Here is a 21,706-nt window from a genome sequence, read left to right as displayed (position 1 = left end):
ACCTGCTTTGTGGTGCGTAATCTATCAAATAGTTGGACAACATGTCATAGACAATTGTCGCTTGTTACAGAAGTATACACAAAATTTGCAACAATTGTTCTGCAACTTTTGTAGGTCAGTGGGAAATGACGAGCGCACTTGCAGAAGCTATGAGCTAATGATGGATAAAACTCCGACCTATCGAGTTCAGGCTGAAACACGGCCCCTTGACCAGAATGCAGGAATGGCACAAACAGTATTTCAGGGGTGCGGACGAGGCCAAGGAGGAGGAGCACCTGGAGGAGGTCACGGACAATTGATTTGCTACAATTATTCCTGTGATTGCATGAATCCAACGAGCCTATCATGTTTCTATTGCACGTTGTTTGACCATGAGACAAAAGAATGTCCTACACTGATAGCTAAGATATGCGACAAAGGAGTGCTACCACCTCCCACGACTCATTGCCTACAGATGATGACGTCTGAGCCATGCGAGGAAGATCCGAATGTGAACATTGTGCTCGAAAGTGGAACTGCGACGAGAGATGACAAAGGAAAACATCCATAATATAATAATTGGGTTCGCAAAGCTCTGGTGAAAGAAGCGGAGTTTAATTTGGAGCACACTCAGGAAACCTTCATGGAAGCTAAGAAGAGCATCCTTGATGCCTCCACTTTAGGAAGTAAAGATAAACCAAAGCTGGAAATGAACCCATCTATGCTCACAATGTTCTTGGAAACCTGTATGAAGTTACTGCGTGACAGTAAGGTTGTGAAAGTGTTACAGGAACTCATCAAAAAATGCGTTGGGATCACGCCCGGAGAACCACACGTAGTTCGGAAGATTGGAAAGTATAAGCCATGGATGGGATGAGAAATGAGGCTAAAGGTGCAGATCAGAGAATATGAGATGGATCAGGCCATCTTGGATTTGGGATCGGATGCGAATGTTCGGCCGAAATAGAGATGGGAGCGATTGGGAAGACCTGCATTGTAGAAAATAATACCCATGGGGTGATTGTAGGGAATAACTGTGGATATTGAAGGAGCGAGCGTGCTGGCTGATTTTGAAGTGATAGAGATTGTTGATGACAACAATCCCTACCCCGCACTCCTAGGAATTGACTAGGCCACTGATATGAATGGGGTAAATAATCTAAAAGAGCGAAAAATGATCTTATTTAGCTAAGGATGGCGAACTAGTAGAAAATAATACCCATGGGGCGATTGCAGGGAATAACTGTGGATATTGAAGGAGCAAGCGTGCTGGCTGATTTCGAAGTGATAGATATTGCTGATGATAGCAATCCCTACCCCACACTCCTAGGAATTGACTACGCTAGTGATATGAATGGGGTAAATAATCTAAAAGAGCAAAAAATGATCTTTGAAAAGAAGTCACTACGTGTAATTATACCCCTAGACCCTACTGAAGGATTACGCTATATGGAGCCATTCCATGACTATGAAAGTGCTGATAATCTGGATTGCATCTACAAGATAACAACTCGAGACTGGGTGAATCCCACCATGGATGGGTGGATTACATGGGAGTGCGAGAGTTCCTGCACTTCAGATTTCGACGACAAAGTAGAATGATGGCAGAATCGGTTATATGAAGTAACAATGCTGAACTGCAAGTGTGTCAATAGAAGTAAGAGATATACCTTCTTATGATTGTTTAAATGAGCTATATACCTTCTTGGATGCATTTGAAACGGAGGTTCCAGAAAAGTAATGCTTCTAAGACTTGTACTTGGTACTGCACACTACGCTCGCGAGATGGTGGGGTACTCACAAAGGAAGCTTTAATGATTGGCGTGAATGTAGGAGAATGATGCGTACATGATTTGGGAAGCCTAAGGTGCAACTGACAGACAAGTATGATGGGCAGGATGATCTGCATGTGCATCTGGCCATGTGGACGTAGGCTTATGGAGAAAAGCCACAACCTGAATGGGTGCACCTATTCTGTCATACCCTAGATGTTATACCAATGAAATGGTATATAGAAACATAGCTCCGCCATGGGCAAGTTAATGTGATATCTTGCGTGAAGGGTTCTTGATGACCTTCAGGTTTGAGGATGGGTGGGACAGTATTGATGAAGCGCTACAAGAGGAAAAGGAAGCCATCTTTAGGATTGTTGTTGGGAAAAGTATCCATTCGGAATGCCCCTATCCCACTCTAAGGTGTGATAGTGCCTTAGCAACAAACAAGGTAAACTAATTGAGTATTCTTCTTTATGAAATGTAGATGAGGAGGAAGGATGTAACTAACCTGTGTCTTCCGCTAGTTTGTTGATCCAAACCACTCCTCTCTTCAGTAGCTCCTAGCTCTTTGCTCCTTCACTGGCCCAGCTTCACTGAATTCCTGCAAGATCACAAGAGAGAGAAACTACACAGAGATACAGATATACATTCATAAAAAGCTCAAGATCAGATTAAGCTAAACATGTAAGCATAACAAAACATCATTGGTACACAACATGTAGGAGAAACTCAAATAGTTTATTTACAGAATAAGAAAGTCCAAGAGGAGATACAACCAAGTGAGTTCCGATCCAGCATCTACCTCCCAGCAAAGGAATCCCTTCCTCTCCTCCAACAAAGCATAAATCACCCAAAGTACTAATCTCAATCTCAAACCAACAACAATTCTCTGCAAAGTACAAAATTCCAGCCTCTTAAACCTCTGGGTGAGAGATCCATATATAGATGTAAGCAGAGAGGATGAGTCAGCTTATGTTTTTACTTGTGGCTTCTCTCTGTCAGTTCTTGCTTCCACTTGGAGGTTGAGAGCCTCTTACTCATCACTAGTCGAATTCATTGAGGCAAGTGTCATTGGAGAAGATTCTGGAAGCTTCCAGGGTCTTTCCACCTCATTGAATGAGCTTGCCATTTGTCATTTCCCGCTCAGCGCACCCAGGTAGTGCTTCCACCTGCGTTGCAGTGCACCTAGCCAGTGTAGTCTCTGCATTTCAATGCAGGCAGCTAGTGCAGCCTCTGAATTGATCCTGAATTGACTATTTGTGAGTGGTTTTTGGTGGAGAACTTCTGGGAGAAGCTGTCATTGGTTGACCTTGTTCCCTTAGGAGATGTAACAACATCTTTAGGGACTTTGGATCCCTTGAATTATGGACATTTCATGCTTATAGCTGTAAGGCACAAAAATGTCTATAACAGTTGCCCCCTAAAGTATGAGGCCATTTATCGGGTGAAATGCTTTATTAGGAGGATACGAAGTTCATTCAATGCTGGGAGGAGACCTGTAATAAGATACAATACAATACATTATTTTTCATACTGTTTTCATGATCTAGCTGAGGTGGGCATTCCCATGCTCAACTTTATAAATTCATTTTTATGTACATAGGACAGACATTTGTCTGGTGATAGACTAATGATCCTGCTGAAATCATCATCCTTTGGTAGGATGATTGTCTGTGCTGCAATGCTGTACATGTCAATGTCTTTTTTTTTCCTAAATATATATCGTAGCCCGGATGGATGAAACTAGATCCAGGGTCTTGAAACTCGTTCGATCTTCACTCTAAGTACAAGTCGATCCATGTGAGAAATGTTCTGAAGTTGAACATGGAAAGACATCGCTTGATTACCAGTCAATGATGTAAACCGTTAACAAGCGCGAGAGGAATCACCGATAATGATAATGACCCTCAAGGTACTGCAGTACAATTCACGTGGTGTGAATAAAGGACTTGGCGTCGAACACCATGCAAAATCTTTCGGTCGAAGGTCATTGATGTATACCTGTTGCCGGAAGTGAGAAACTTGCCATTGAGGCATGCAATCTTCGAAGTACTGAAGGGGGTGTCCCTAGATCAACTTCTTGGATAATGAGCTGATGTCGACAAGAAGCGATCCGTCAAAGGAGGGCCTTAATGTATCCCACATCAGTGACACGGAACGGAGAAAATGATTTTGATGGAGGTGAAAACGATCTGATGATATATGGTTCAGGGTGGCGGTCATGAAAGAATGAAGGATAATGTATGGTACTTGATGGGACACGGTTGACTTCTCTGGATGACTTCTCTTGAACATATCGGCGACACTTATGTGATGGACTGTAGCATTTACCCCAAAGATGGATGGTATGGCGAGACCATGGTGATGTTACCGGTGAATGAAACAACCCAACCCGACTCAGGCACGGAGTGGAAGTGTCATGTTCAAAAGCGATTTGCTACCAATAAAGTTCTTTGAGCTTCTTCCGAATTTTTCCCCAGTCATTGCTGACCAGTACCTCTTTATTTTTTTCAATCTTGAGGAGGATAACATATGCTTGTTCTATAATTTTCCCTTCGGGCAAACCCATCGCTATGTTTTAACGAGCTTAGCGATAGTGAAACTCGTTCTCGTCTAAAGACAAGTTTGTCGCTATTTAATGTTTTTAACGAGTCTAACGACAAAGATAACTCGATCCTTTTCATTTTTAGAGAGTCTGAAAAGGTACGTAAAGATAACTCCAAAGGTCCTTTTTCGTCATCTAATCCCTTAAGTCCGAAAAAGTATAAAACAATACAGAAGGGATGAATTTTCGATAGTTTTAACGAGCCTTACAAAACAAGTGCTCGATCTTTTTGTGCAATAATCCCTCAGGTCCAAAAAGATTAAAATCTAAAGGAGGGATAGCACTTCCGGTTGCTTTAACGAGTTGGAAGGCCAAAACTCGGCAATCTTTTCATATTTTACGAGTCAGATGAAAAGAGCTTAAAGAAGACTCGTCTTTTGAGGAACGAGTGATAAAATGGGTTAGCAGCTGATTCCAGGTAAGGGTTGGAATTTTCCAATCACGGCAGTGTCACAAGGATGGCTAGTGAAATCACTCTTCGCAGCTGTTCCTCGAAATGGGTAAACAATCAAATGGAGGTGAATGATCGGCCAATGGAAAAGTGGAGGTGACGGTGCAAACACGACCAAGGCTTTAATGGCTGATAATGTTACATTCACGGTGGTTCTTTACCGGAGGGTATTTCATTTTTTAACGAGCTTAAACGCGGAAAAACACTGCTCGGTCTTATGTTTATTTTTTAACGAGCATGAACTATGTGCTAAAACTGCTTGATTAATCCAGTCATATGATAAGAATGTCACATGTAAGATGCCATTTTTTATGGAGCTTGCACCTTACAAAGCTTTGCCCCGCATCCTTTCATTATGCAAGTTCGGAAACGACTAATCCTATGAGTTTAAAGGGTTAGACCTACAGGTTTAAAGGGAGGACCTAAAAATTTAAAAAATAAATAGCCGCCCCTTGCTTGCACTCCAAAAGGTTTGCATGCCCCCAGGTATAAAATACGATTTCAAGGTTACCTCTACTTCACTTCCGCCAAAACATTTGTTTTACTGAGAGAGGCCTACCTCTTTCAGGTTACCCAAAGATTGTCATGTTAATCTTTCAAACAAAACACTTCTTTGGCGATCTCTACCGAGATAAACAAAGGTAAGCGGCGCCGACCCAGCTTACATAACTTTGACAAAAGAATCTTATTCTAGAATAACCCTCTTCCAGCATGGGCGGGGTACAGACTAGTCATATTCTCCTGCGCAAACCTACCTTATACCCAAAGTTTTCCTACTGAAGCAGACCAGGACGCATGCCCCCTGGGTTCCAGTCATATCCTTCCGAATTACTCGCGTTCATCGAGGGAACGGACCGTGGGTTGAGACATTTCTTGCATGAAGAGACCGTTTAGGGATGGTATATGACTATTTGCGATGCGTGATCTGGGAAATGAAAGCTGGTCCATGAGCTTGACCACTCTTCCTTCGTGCGGAAAACACATTACTCTAAAGAGTGAGGAGACGATGGCTCCCATGCAATATATATAGTCTCGTCCAAGGAGTAGGTTATAATCCAAGGGTCCTTGAACGACCATCACGTTCATTTGAACGGTCTTCCCTTTCAACGTGATAGGCACATTGGGGAAGATCCCTAAAGGTCGACTGGTTCCTTTATCAAAGCCCGTCAGATTTCTCATTTCAGGCAAAAGCGTCGGCGAACCAAGCGCTTTCCAAGCAATAGAGGAAAGGATACTCACAGATGCCCCCTCATCAATGATGGTGCCAGCCATGATCATTCTGTATATTTGGACGATAATTCTGAATGGTATGCTTGCTGGCAAACGGGGTCTGCCTAGTTGGTTCCAGTCGATGGAGACAACTAGGTTGCTTGGTGGTGGGATCGAGTAGACGGCCGGGTATCGCTCTGACGAACTTCCTTCTGGCGATAAAGGAATGGGGGAATTGCCCCCGTGCTCGTCGGAGTCTGTGTTGATGAAGAGAATTTGGATGGTGTCATCTTTATCCTCTTCAGTGACTGTATCATTCGAAGACAAAACCTCTGAAGGCAAGACCGGGTCAACTGCCGCCTTGACCTTCTGACTTTCGTCAGGTATGGATTCAGCTGGTTCATCTTCAATGACCGGCGCTTCAGCTGACCACTTGAGCAAGCCAGCTAGATTCTCAACTAACGAAGGACTTGGCAAGAGTTTTTTATATCCAGGAAGAAGTCGTAACGGTGAAACCGGACAATCATCCAAAACCCTTTTCGCTTCGTCTAAGAAGGGACAACGGTGGATGGCATGATTGCCTTCGCATAGTCTACAGGGGGATCTAGCTCTCCCTTTTTGTCCAAGGACTTCACTTTCGCTAGTTGACGGTATGCATTCAACATGGCTATCAGGGGTTGATGCCACCGGATTGTGCAAACGGGGAGACCAGTCCCTTAGTATCCGAGGGATGCAGGGACAATCTCTGTGGAAGTGGTCTCCCTTGCATATGACACATGGCGATTTATGCCTAGTAAGTGCTGTGTGTGGATTTTTGTTAGACGACACTTGTTTGCCCCCAGTCGCTTTTGGCTCCTTCTTCTTCTTCTCTTTCTTCTTCATTTCCTTCTTCTCCTTAGGAACTTGGTTTTTTGTTTTACCAGTTCCGTCAAGCGAAGAGGAAGGAGGAGAGGAAGAATTAGAGGAAGTAGAAGGCTGGTGGGTAAATCTGGACTGGTCTAACTGTTGATTCGACTGTTCCGGAATAGTGGTGTTATGAACGACATTGGTTGAGAAGAGCCAGACCGGCAAGCTAATTGTTAGTCCTGGAAGCGACAATGTGGCCATATGGTGCGCACCAACATCTCCCCAAGAGGAGAAGGGACTAGGATTTCCACCAAGGGGAATTCCTTGGTTGGTGGGTTCCATTTTCTCAACCTAAAGATCAATGCAGGAAAAAGGGGTGATTGTTCCGTTTAAAATAAATTTTAACAACGCTTAGACACAACTTGCTTTTTCAGTTTTAAAGAGTCGAGAAAAAGCTAAAGATGACTCTAGTCTCCTTCGATGTTTTAACGAGCCCAAAGTGACAAATGCTCGGATGGACTTTTTCCATTATAGAGTCTGAAAAAGGCCAAAAGGAACTGCTCTGGAGTTCTAGGTAGAGGGTGTGCCAAACTTTTCGCAAAACCGCAGAATACTTTTTAAGGTACGGGCGGTCAATCTTCCCGAATGCTGTGTTCAGTGCATTGCGATCAGTAGGGCGGCCGACACGGCTTCCTTAGGATAAAGGTTTTATTCCTATAGGGGTCTCCCAATATATACTCGACGGTACGTGGGAGCACAATCCATACTGGCGCTATCGTCTCTCAGGAGGAATCACCCAACCATCAACGAGATCGACAGTCACCAGGTTTTACGACACTGGAACACGTCTCTAGCCTAGACCTCTATGTTGTGCGTTAAGTTACAAAGCGTTGTTAAGTTCATTCAATTTATTTTAGGTTGATCTTTCTTAGAAGTTTGCCTTTTTGGATCACCATGAGATGTATGATACAATTCCTAAATGTAGTCTAAAGATGATAAGCAAGCTTTTATATCTTTTCAACAATGAAAATCCTAGCTACAAGGGGAAAAGAAAGACACAATCTTTTCTCAAAGAGCATAGAGCACACTGTAAATGCACTTTTCCTAAATCAAAGCATGCAAACTATCAAAATGAAAATGCACATATGCATGTATTTGTTTTCACTTTCTTAATATTGATGCCTAAAAAGAAAGCTGTTGTACAAATTTGAATTCGATTTCAAGTGAAAACATAAACAAGTTTTTTTGAAAACAAAAAGACGATTACGACACTTTATGATTTTGAAGTAAACACTTGTTTCAACACTAGAAATGCATAAATTCAAACCAAAAGACAAAAGTAAAAGCGTAATCAACTGTGAACAACAAACAAACTCACTCCTAAGATCAAAATGACACTTATGACAGGTCTAGATCTAAGGGTGACAGTATGACTAGTTTACTTTTGTAATGGGAAACTGCAAATGATGTAACAAATACACAAAGAACAAACACAGTTTCTTTATACAACTGAGGTGGAATTGAGGCAAAGAAAATGGGTTTCAGATAGGTACACTGACTGATAACAGGCTGTAAAAACAGAGATAAAACTGAGCAAAAGGAAGCAGGGAACCACAGCTGCACAAGGCAAAGGCTGATCAGCGCACCCTCAGCACAGAGAAACTGAACTTCAGCGCAAGTATCCTTCACGGGACCTGCGTTGAAATGCAGAACCTCTTCACAGAGTCTGCGCTGAAGCAGAAACGAGAATTGTCTCTGGGTTCTGGGTCACGGTTTGCAGTTTAATCTACAGTTTTTGGCCGGATAAAAGCTATCAATTAGGTACAATTAGGAGGATGATTTAAAGGAGGACTAAGATCTATCACAAAGGGCTGTTAGAGAACTTGTGGATCAAATGTTCAGATCATAAAAATAGACCCAATGAGTGGACTAGAGTAACAGATCTCTACTTCGCATTTGAAAATGGCAAATGCATTTCGATTCGGCACTCCTGAGTTTATGAGGAGAACAACAATAGAAACACAAATAAACTAACAAGATACGATCCCCAGCGGAGTCGCCAATTTGTTGTTGGGAAAAGTATCAATTCGGAATGCCCCTATCCCACTCTAAGGTGTGATAGTGCCTTAGCAACAAACAAGGTAAACTAATTGAGTATTCTTCTTTATGAAATGTAGATGAGGAGGAAGGATGTAACTAACCTGTGTCTTCTGCTAGTTTGTTGATCTAAATCACTCCTCTCTTCAGTAGCTCCTAGCTCTTTGCTCCTTCACCGGCCCAGCTTCACTGAATTCCTGCAAGATCACAAGAGAGAGAAACTATACAAAGATACATATATACATTCATAAAAAGCTCAAGATCAGATTAAGCTAAACATGTAAGCATAACAAAACATCATTGGTACACAGCATGTAGGAGAAACTCAAATAGTTTATTGACAGAATAAGAAAGTCCAAGAGGAGATACAACCAAGTGAGTTCCGATCCAGCATCTACCTCCCAGCAAAGGAATCCCTTCCTCTCCTCCAACAAAGCATAAATCACCCAAAGTACTAATCTCAATCTCAAACCAACAACAATTCTCTGCAAAGTACAAAATTCCAGCCTCTTGAACCTCTGGGTAAGAGATCCATATATAGATGTAAGCAGAGAGGATGAGTCAGCTTATGTTTTGAATTGTGGCTTCTCTCTATTAGTTCTTGCTTCCACTTGGAGGTTGAGAGCCTCTTACTCATCACTAGTCGAATTAATTGAGGGAAGTGTCATTGGAGAAGATTCTGGAAGCTTCCAGGGTCTTTCCACCTCGTTGAATGAGCTTACCATTTGTCATTTCCCGCTCAGCGCACCCTAGTAGTGCTTCCACCTGCATTGTATTGCACCTAGCCAATGTAGTCTCTCCATTTCAACGCAGGCAGCTAGTGGAGCCTCTGAATTGATCCTGAATTGACTATTTCTGAGTGGTTTTTGGTGGAGAACTTCTGGGAGAAGCTGTCATTGGTTGACCTTGTTCCCTTAGGAGCTGTAACAACATCTTTAGGGACTTTGGATCCCTTGAATTATGGACATTTCATGCTTATAGTTGTAAGGCACAAAAATGTCTATAACAAGGATACCATAGGAGCTGGTAGAATTGATTCAGCCTGAGTGGGCTACTCAGTTGAGTTGTGTGCTAGAATGTTATAATATAACTACTGAAGAGGAGGATGACGATCCACTAATATTAACATTCCAGAAACAGAAGGCAACCATGAGGTTCACGGACCACTGATTCAGAACCCTGAAATAACCGTGCCAGTGAAAACTACGCAGGTAAACATTGGTATGGAGGCAGAATTTAAATTCGCGAAGATCAAAGACTACTGGGATGACGCGATGGTGGATAAGGTCGATGAATTACTTCGCAAATATCAAGACTTCTTCCCGATGAAGTTTACAGATTTGAAAGGAATATTCAGATATTTAGGAGTAATAAAGATCATGTTAAATCTTGACGTGAATCCAGTTAAGTAGAGGCCTTACCGTTTGAATTTGAAATACAAGGAGAAGGTCCGCATAGAACTAGACAAAATGCTCACAGGAGGCATCATTGAGCCTGTGTAAGAAAACGATTGGGTAAGCCCAATGGTGGTACGTGAGAAGAAGAAGAAGGATGAGATAAGGATATGCTTGGATCTCATAAAATTGAATGATGCTTGTGTGCATGATCCATTCCCAACTCCTTTCACAGGTGAAGTCTTGGATAATGTAGGAGGTCAGGAAGCATATTATTTCACTGATGGGTTCTCGAGGTACCACTAGATCAAAATCGCACCGAAGCATAGGAGCAAGACAACCTTCGCGACTCAGTGGGGTTGCTTTCAATATACTACCATGCCATTTGGATTGAAGAATTTCCCTTATATCTTTTCGTTCATGTTTGTTGTAGCATTTAGGGAATATATTCATAAGTTCTTCGAGGTGTATTTCGATGACTGGACTATATTTGGGCTGGTTAGGTGCTATATAGTGAACTTACGCTTGATGTTGGATACCTGCTGAAGATGCTAAATCACACTCAACCTCAAGAAGTGTCTATTCCTCATTCCTTTTGGGTACCTATTGGGGCATGTGGTTTGTAAACAAGGGCACCCCGCAAAGATCACGGTGATTATGAACTTGGAAGCACCAAGAAGTGTGAAACAACTGTGCACCACTTTGGGACATAGAGGATATTATAGAAATTTTATCAAAGGCTATGCCCATATCATCACATCGATGGAAAAAATGTTGAATAAGGATGTCACGTTCTACTAGAACGATGACTGTAAGAAAAGACTAGATATATTGAAAGAAAAAATGGTTACTACACTGATTCAAGTCTTCCCAAACTAGAAGAAAGAGTTCCATGTACATGTCGACATGTCGTTTATAGAACTGGGGGTAGTACTAACGTAGGATGGTGGAGAAGGCTTCGATCACCCTATCGTGTTTTCCAGACGTAGATTATCCAAAGCCAAGAAGAACTATTCCACCACTAAACGCGAGGGACTAGCTATGGTATATGCACTCCAGAAGTATTGACACTACTTGCTAGGAGGCCACTTTAAGATGTATATAGATCACTCCACACTAAAGTACCTGGTCAATAAGCCTGTGTTGGGGGGGCACATTTGCACATCGCTTTTATTATTCCAAGAATATGATTTTGAAGTTGTTGTGAAGCCTGGATGATTGAATGTACGAATAGATCACTTCTCGCTCATTGAGATTGGGGAGGAGCCTACTAATTTAGAGGAAGGGTTACCTGACGTGAAGCTCTTTGTTTTGTGCATAGTGGATGGGCATTTTGAAGATATAATTGACTTTCTAACAACCAGAACTACGCCAAAATAATTAGTGGTGCACGTGGTAGATTTCTCAATCATTTCTAGGCATATATACAAGATGGGGAATGATGAAATACTGTGAAGGTAAGTACCTGAATTTGAAGGAAGCAGTATCCTCACGAACGCTCATGGGGGCATCACGGGAGGACAATATGCGGGAAGAGAAACCATGCAGAAGATTCAATGTGCTAGGTTATGGTGGCCAACCCTTCATCAGGATTCAAAAGCATATTGCAAGGCATGTGATGTATGTCAGTGGACAAGAAGGCCATTGCTGAGGGATGAAATGCCTTTGAATCCACAAATGACGTTACAACCTTTTGAAAAATGGGTAATACATTTTGTAGGACCTATTAAACCTCAAGGAATGATAGGCACGAGGTATATCATCACTGCGATAGAGTATCTGACTCATTAGGCAGAAGCGCAGCAGGTGAAGGATTGCATGGGCGCGACTGCCGCAAAGTTTTTATTTGAACACGTACTGATGCGATTTGGATGTTGGAAGATCTTGAAGAGAGATCATAGTACACACTTCCAGAACGAAATGATCAGCACGCTGATGGAAGAGTTTCAGGTGTGTCATCAGAAGAGCACACCGTATCACCCATAGGATAATGAGATAGTAGAAGCATTCAAAAAAGTACTCGAAAAAATCCTAACCAAGGTATGCAATGCGTAACGAAGTGATTGGGACCTACGCATACCTACAGTGTTATGGGCTTAGTGGATGACATACAAGAAGCTGATGGGATAGATACCCTTTGGGCTTGTCTATGGAGTGGAAGCTGTAATGCCTATGGAATACATCGTGCCTAGTCTGTGCATAACAGAGCTCATAGGTATGATGAATCGCGGAGCCCTAGAGGAGAGGCTCCTGAAGATGGAAGAGCTTGAAGAAGAATGATTTTTTGCTTGTAAAGGTAGCGTGAAAAGGCTTGGCACAATCGACATATTAAGCCGTGCACATTCAAGGTAAACAATTTGGTGTTGTTGTATGATAGTAAATTTGATAAATTCCCAAGTAAATTTAGAATGCATTGGTTAGGGATGAATGTTATTAAGGAGATTACAGATGGAGGCACAATATAGTTGGTCAAGTTACATGGAGAGCCCTTCCAAGGAAAATTGAATGGCAGTCATTTGAAGCCATACACAGGTGGCTCGGCCACTTGAATAGTCGACAGAAGCACAGTCTTAGCGCTCTAGGCAGCTAAAAGGAGGTGCGGGACTATAAACTACTCTTCCAGGGGACTGCACGATGTTAGGACTGCGCATAATAGAAAAGTGTCACAGGGTCCACAACAGCATGAGGGTAGCTACACTGCCATGTGAGTCAGCTAGAAAGTGACCGTTGTAGTCACTATTCATGATGTGATGCTTGGTTCAAGACCAAATGGAGCGGGCGACATGCATTTAAGGCGAACTTTATGGGCTAGATTCTAGAAAATATGCTGTCAATTGAGCATTAATGGACCGAATGTGGGCGGAACGGTCGAATTCAAATTCGAAAGGTGCTATAAATTACAAAGGGTTGTCAATCAAACAACACTTGGCAATTTGAGGGCTAAATTTTTGCACGCATAGATATTCATGAACCGAGACTTGTTCGATCTTCTGAAGGCGAATTCATTGCTTGAGCAATTACGTGGGACATTATGAGAATTGTGGAATTCCACTATGGCAGTACCTGAGGAAGCCATGGATACTGGAGCAATGACCGCCAAGGAAGCCACGCAAGCAATTACAGAAGTAGAAGCCCGAGAGAGGGCCAGGATAGTATCTGAAATCCCTAAATCACCGCGCACACTGAGACCCAAGAAAGACAAGCAGGCCATGCTACCGGTGCATGTATCACCTAGAAATTCACTAAGGACTAAGCTCACCATGGAAGAAAAGCAGAAGGCTATAAATTTGGAGGCCGATGAGGAAGAAGAGTTCGAAAAAATCCTGGTTGAGGAGGAGGATCTAGAGATGGAGGTCGAAACTGAGGGTGTGGACCCTCTCACCCAACTACCTACATATGTTCCTCCGCAAAAGGGTAAAGCAAAGGTGCCCAAGGATATAGACAAGAGCAAGAGCTCTCTGCAGACTCCACTACTCCCTGATGACATTAACTTTGAAGGAGCGCACTTGGGATGGGTGACCATGCTGAAATTTGAAGATTGAGACCTTGCAGACCACGAGAAGTTCCCGCATCTCGCGACCGCGTAGCTAATGCACTATAGCATAGATGCATCAACTGGAATGATAGAGTTGGAGCCTCACAAATGGCTCAGAGGTGTTCTGAAAGTAGGCTTGCTAAACCTGCTCTTGGTGTCACGTTACCACCGCGCCCCAGTGACCATTTTTGTCATCAGGCTGCTACTTTGCTTGACGCATGATGGGTGATTGTGGCTGGAGGAGCCCATCCCCTTCACAGACCATTTGATTCACAGGATTACTTGGCTCCCTTGCGTAGTGGAGGACACAACGAACATTTTAAAAGGAAAGAGTGACGATTTGGCCATCATAGAGGCCATGAAAAAGAAATTTAAATTGGAGAAGAACTGAGGGTACGTCATTTCTAGCATCAACAACGCTGCTATCAAGGTTGCGACATAGATATTGGCAGGGAAGCTGATGCAGAAGCGCTGCGCGGATGAGGTGTCGGCACCAGTGGTTGCATTAGCAGCGTAATGCACATAAAGGGTTTAGTTTAACTAGGCAAACTATCTATGCGGTGAGTTCTTGGAGAATTGTTGCGAGGCATAAGAGCAGGGAAAAGCCTTTTAACTATGCATGGCTTATATTGTCAATAGTATTGGTGGCACGGGAATTTCCTGAAGATAGCTAGTTCGTGATGATCGTGTAGCACCTTCCAGAGGCAGGGAAGTATGCTTTGCTATGGCCAACCAAGGATGCACAAAGGATAAGGGAAAGAAAAATATTTTAGGTGCTCATGGAGATGAATACCAGAATGGGGATTAATCGCAAGCTGTGGTTATTTCCCATGGCCTCCAACAATCTGCAAAGCTTTACGGAGTTAAAAGTAGACTTCCACCATTTCTTCATCAAGGCGTGGAAGGAAACTACGAAGACGTGGCGTGAGTTACCCTATTTGGCAACCGACGATGTCATCTTCGTAGTCCTTGAGTCTTGGTCACCTGAGTGGTGCACCCTAGCTAGCTCTGCGATGGAAGCAGAGAAGTTCATCATGCAGCAGAAGGAGGAAGAGGTGAAACTATGCATGGCATAGCTAGCGGAAAATTGCAGGAAGGAAGAAGCAGCAGCTAAGGCCCAGGCGGTGCACGATGCTACAAAGTTGGCATAGGAGCAGCAAAAGAAGAGAGTGGAGGACATAACTCGCCTTCGTCCAAGCCAGAGACTGATACAGAACGAGGTGGCGTGGACCTGCAGACAACTACCACCCAGCTAAAACATCTGCGCCCAAGAGAGCAAGTAGGGCCATGAAAGAAGATGAAGGCCTCAAAGACTTTATTCGACCCGATCACCCTCACTGAGGGGGATGTATATGATATTTGTGAGACGGTGAGGGACCTCACCACGGAGGCCCTCCAACAGTTTGAGGAGCAACACAAAATGGTGTTGGGGGCTCTTTGGATGTAGATACAGGAGTTGCAAGTGTGTACTCCACAGGCTGGCACTGTGTCAACTAGCCTTGCAGTAGGCATGTCCGTGGCTAAGGAAATGTTGTGCACCTAGATGACCAACACAACAGTGCTACTAGATGGAGCACTCATTACAGAAAATGCGGCCGACAGGCCTATGGTTAGCGGGTTGAATGGTTTGGGTTAAACATGGTTGCGCTCCCTCGGGAGACGCTCTATACTTTACATGATGGATTCATTGCAGAGCTTTGGGCCAAGGAGAACTGTACAATACAAGTAATGAGCGAGCAGTGCATCAACATTGAGCAGCTGAGCCTACAGCGTAATGAGGTAGTGGCGCAGAATAGACAGATAGTGTAGGTGGTGCAGGAAGCCTTCTAGATGGTCTTGGAGTTGACCATATTAGCAGAGGAATCGGTGGAGGCACGCGTACATAAGTTAGTAGCAGGGGTGCATGACGCAAGCGAGGAAATGGCCTGGGTTCAGCTGGAGCTAAACCTTCAAATAACAGAACTGTAGTTAAAGGTGCATCCTTCAACTCCACTGGAAGTTAATGAACAACGCACCACCGCTATCACAACAGTAATGGCAGTGGTTAACAGTGTAGTGATAGACTGCACAAAGCTGTTTGAGTAGTCGTTCGACCTCCTCACCACCTTGTAGGAGGACCCAAACATAAAGTGCCTGGAGACCAAGGTGGGCAAGCAACAAAGATACGACGAAGTAAAAGGGATTGTGCAAACGGTTTCCATTACCCAGAGGCTTGTGAGGATGCAGCAGGCTAAAGTGCTCGAGGATCAGGTGGATGCTGCTCGTCATAAGGAAGCAGTTTTGAAGGTGCACCTACAATTGTGGATCGATGAGGCTTATACCATTACAACCTCCATTGAAGCAAAGCTCACGCAACTATAAGCAACACAGGAGAGGATTTAGGGCACCAGTTCAGCCACAATGGTCATTGAACAACATGTAGAGGATGTACAACAGGAACTCACTCAGTGTGTTGCCGAACTTGCAGCGATCTAGTCAGAGTTGGGAGGTATTCATGCAAAGATCTTCGTACCAATAGAGTGACTCGAGGGCGAGTCACGATGTTTGTGTTGGGGGCTTGTTGGGCGCGGGATCCCCCAAGGGAAGTTTTGGGGCTTAGAGCTCATATTTTGATCAAAAATTGTAATTCCAATGTAAACACTCTACATTTCATGGGCGCGGAGCGCATAGTTTGTTAAAGAGTCATACGGTTGTCCAACCTTAAATTTGTTATTATAATATCGGCTGTAGAGATCTACCCATCGTCTGCAGACCATGGGATTGTATAAATAGAGCGAGGCTCTAAGTAGTTTGACAACATAATGAAAATGAAGAACATATGATGTTTGCGAGATAGATTTGAAGTGTAAAGTCTAGTTTTGGGTCGTAGAGTAGGAGAAGACTCAGCAGCTGAGTGCGCAGAGGCCTAGTAGTTTACAGTTGAGTGCGCGAACCCCTGCAACTGAGTGTGAAGGGCATGTTCAGTCTATAACAGTTGGAAGTATTAGTAAAGAGAAGTTTCCTATCATTTATGTGTATTTATTTCCTATTTTATAAATCTTTTATCTTGGGTATGAAATTCACTTCTAATACTTATATGATGCGTGAATGTGTATAATTGTATTGATTAAGTGAATGCAAGATAGAATATCTATTTACGCGAAGTTAACTAAGATCTGTTAAGAAGATAAGTAAGATACATGGTGTAGTTTGGGGAAATAGTGCAGTTCGCTGCCATAGCAGCGCGAAATCATCTCAACCCTTGGTTAGGGCTGTGTGAAAGACGATTGTAACAGATCATGAAGGTACTGAAGGTTGGAACAGTGCGTGAAGTGACTTGTGGGAAGGCAGGCATAGTTGGACTAAACTGACATCGTAGACATCTCAAGGGTGTGGAAACTTGGTTCCAGCATCCCCCCATATTGCCTCAGGTGAGACTTCAGTCCGTGCTCTGTGGGTTGATGTTGAAAGGGCCAATAGTGTAGAGATTTGCTTGGCTAAATAAATCTGAACCTGGGTCAGGCTCCCATAAGCCAACAGTGGGTGTGGGCACTACCATAAAGTTTGAGCTCAACAATATCAAAGAAAAAACATAGAAAAAAAGTGCATCGAATAGGCCATCTCTTCTGATAGTTGTTGTTGTGGAAGAGTAGAGAAAATTCGTGTCACTGAAACTTTACAATGTCGATATCTTCCTAAATATGAAAAAGTGAAGAAAAATCAAACAATGAGACTTAGAAGAAGAAGGGAAGAAGACTTGATAAATCCCATATGACAAGAGGCTTAAATAAGGGTATCACCACAATAACCATAAGGAAGAAAAAAAAATTATTTAGCAAGTTTTGTAGTCACTGCGTAAGCAAGGACGGAACCATAATAGCCTTCTCTTATTCTATGTGACCCAAGTACGAGGATTAAGTCAGAACAAGACCTGTAGAGTAAATTTTCTAATGAACATAAGAATATGTCAAGGTAATTAGGAAATCACCTCACCTTGGCAGCTTAAATATCGATACCCTAGGATTATAAATCAAGAAGGAGCACATAAAAAAATCCACACAAGAATTTATGGGTATGTGTGTGTAATAATCAGAACAAAACCAGTAAGGAGAACTGTAAATTGAAACGAATAGGTTAGGAAAAGAAAAAAAACTGAAAGATTGTATTTAAGCAACCATATTAGTAATATGCAAGTGATTTACGTCTACTATGGTAACAAAGATGAAAACCTCTACTCACAATCCTGTCTACCAATAGTATCTACATAAATAAACAAAAATAGAGGGCCTCAAAAGGGCTGAGAGATATTTCAGAATTGCAGTGTTGCATCCTTGCCCTGTAAACTAATTTGAAAAATGAAATGTGGTTGACAATCAAATTTCAATGTTTTAATTAAACCTAATCACTCCTCAGCATTAGATATAGGGTTACAATCCGAGTTGTTCGTGGTAAAAAGATCCTCAAATGATGCGATCATTACATGGAATGGATGTCGTGGCATCCAACCACAATGGAAAATATTGTATATCAAATTTCGAACTTTAAAATATCTATTTATTTTGAATTTTGAGTTTTTCTTTTTTCTTTTTTTTTAATTTGTTCTCAATGTGATTTTGTAAAGTAATTTTTTGAATAATTTTATATTATATGAAATCTTGTGACACCAAACATAGTCTTTCACAGTTGCGACAAAAAACTTCTATCGTCACGATTGTGATGACTTAATCATATGTCACAATTATGACTCAGTCGAAATTATGATAAACATAAGCACCCCCAAAAAAATTATATATTTCTTAGCCTTTGTAACAATATGGGTCATACCGTCAGACTATATCATCACTATTTAGTCTTATATGTAGTAATACCAATCCATTTACCCTAGATTTAAATATACCTGTAATTCTTTGACAAAAATTACAATACTATTGTCCAAACCACCCATTATTTCCTTCAAAATGCAAGAGGTCTTCCACTCAATTACTCGGTTGACACTTTGAATGAAAACCATGTAATAAAAACCACCCATTCTTTACTTCAAAATAAAAGAGGTCTTGTTCTCAACTAGTCAGTTGACGCAATGTACGATGCATATAGATAACCATGAAAAACATTTGATGCATGCACATTGTACACCCACTTCTTACTTTAGTTCTATAAAAAAAAGTCATAAAGTCATAGGACTACAATATTGTAAGGCCTCTTGAATATAAGAGAGTAGATATTTTTATTATCTAAATTAAATAATAGAAAAAAGTTCATAAAGGCATTTCCTCTTCAATAGTCCAAGCTAACAAAATATCACAAATTAAATGAAGAGGAATCCAAAGCACCTTCAAATATCCAATATTTATATTTCAAGAAAAATACCATGCTATGAGCAGTAAATCCTTTACATTTCATCGAAAAATATGAAATTAGAAGTAACCATTACTTTATCTATCTATGTAGAACAAGTAAATTACATAAAAAAAATATGAAAGTAAAAAATAAAAGAAGCAAAAACACTTTCCTTCGTAATGGATAATTTAGTGTTAGAAAGTTCCTTTGGAACTTGGGTCACCAAAAAATACTCCCTATGCATAATGACTGACAGTAAATGAGAACAAGAAATTAAACTAAAAAGTTCAATTTGGTGGATGAGAGTAATTGTCATGGGGATTACAAAGCTTAATAAATAATGAATTTTTTCATCTCACACCCTTCCGACTAAAGGAAAACTAATTATTTTTCTTTCCCTATTAAGATGACAATTTTTTCAAAAAGACTAGTGTAGATCATTTCAAGTGTCAAACATCCAGAACCATATATTTTAATACAGTGAATTTATAGGAAATACAAGATTTTATTTATATTTAAACCATAAATTTTGATAAATATTTTGAGAAAATGATTGAATATTGAGCTAATAAATTTTCCAAAAAAAAATTTTACTACAAAATTTTGGTACAACTATTTTCAAATATAGATGTAGCATAATTATGTTGCAAAATCATTAGTGAAGATGCATGTTAAATAGAAATAAAGATGTAACACAAATTTATATAATAAGTTGAATTGACATAAAGCCAAACGAAAGTGAGATAAAGATGTGTACATGGAAACAATCAATACCTTTTTTTTCCTTTTTTTTTTTATATATGTAAACACTATTGTTTTATATGTGATAGACCAATAGTGTCAAATTTTTAGTGCTAAAGATTGCTTTGATTGACAATGCAACATTGACATTTTGGGTGCTTTCCATATGACCATGTAAGTTCAAGAGACCTATAAGAATATAGTGAAAATAAAAGCTTTTATATGCATCACACTTCGTTTGTGTGTTTGCTTCATAAAAACCATGACTTTTTCTCACAGAGATATGAATGATACTTTATGTGAAATGGAATGGAGATTAAACATCGCATTTCTAAAGGGCATCCTCTTAATATAGAGGTTAGGAGCATCCCAAGCATTAGCTTTCCATTATTAAAATATTGTAAAATCCATGTCATCTTACTTGAACTATGCCTTTATTTATTGAAATAGATTCTTGCTACAATGCCAAAATGGATAATAGTTCTTTAATTCTTGGCTAACAAAACTAATAGTTTTTAAGTGCATGGAATGTTTCATCAAATGCATATGCTTTTATGCAAAGAGAAACCTTATATATATATGATAGTGATATCTTGACGTTATGTTTTTATTAGAGTATATTTAATATTATTCAATAATATTTTTTATATCAGAGAGATTTGTGATTCATTTCATATTAAATATAAAATTAACTTATGCCCCTCTCCCACACTTATAAAATTAGTGTAAATTTATTTTCATTAAATATATATCATAAATAATTAAAAAATTCCTTATTTTTAAATTTCTACTTAACTAAATCTTCTGATAAATATAAATTAAAATAAATTTAGCTTATCTTTATAACATTTTTAAAAATATAATTATTTATTAAAAATATATGGTCTACCTAACTAAACCAGAATGACTCAAACTTGAAATTTCATATTTGGGAAACAAAAAATATATGATTCAATAATCACTTGAATACTAAACGTTTTAATTATTATTAACCAAAACCGATACATAATACAAGAATAACAATCGTTTCACTTCATATCTCATTATGCTCATCCTCATCAAAGAGGAAAACAAATACGTTATGAAAACGATGTTATTATTATTATTATTATTCTTGCTATCACATTATTATTAGAAGGGAGGAAGCCACACAAAATAAACCACATGAATTGAATTCGTAGGAGACGAGGATTAAATCCCATTCCAATCAATTAGCATCCCATCTGGGTGCCACATGTCGCTCAGCCTATGAGATATTGATGACCCTGCACTTCCGACGAATTTCTCCCTCGTTGCCTGTCAATTCGATGATCATTCCCATACTGACCATGGCAGCGACAAACCATTCTTGCCACATGCGCAACTGCCGCCGCCCTGCGCTTCTAACTGACATAAATTCCTGCCACTGGATCAGGTGCACAGCCAAACTAAATAAACACAGAAACAATCAAGCACATAAGACAACTTTTAACGTGGTTCACCCAACCAATTTGGGCTACGTCCACCAAACATAGGCATCAGGAGTTTATTAATTAAATCAGGAGATTACATCATGAAAGCCTCACAAAACTCTCACACTTACAACAAACCATCCGAATGGCTGCCTGTTATACAGCATAGAGAATCTAACAGCCTCATAACTCCCTCACATCAAATATAGGAGGCATTAACTCCCTCCCAACAACCTGGAGTTAATCTAGGACCTGAATTCCTATTGTTGTCACCAGCTGAGATTTTTCCTATTTCATCCCAAAC

This window comes from Pinus tabuliformis, chromosome 4_2 (assembly GCF_031772625.1).
Source record: "Pinus tabuliformis cultivar Carrire ecotype Pingquan chromosome 4_2, CPIR1, whole genome shotgun sequence".
NCBI lineage: Eukaryota > Viridiplantae > Streptophyta > Pinopsida > Pinales > Pinaceae > Pinus > Pinus tabuliformis.
This window is presented reverse-complemented; position numbering follows the sequence as displayed.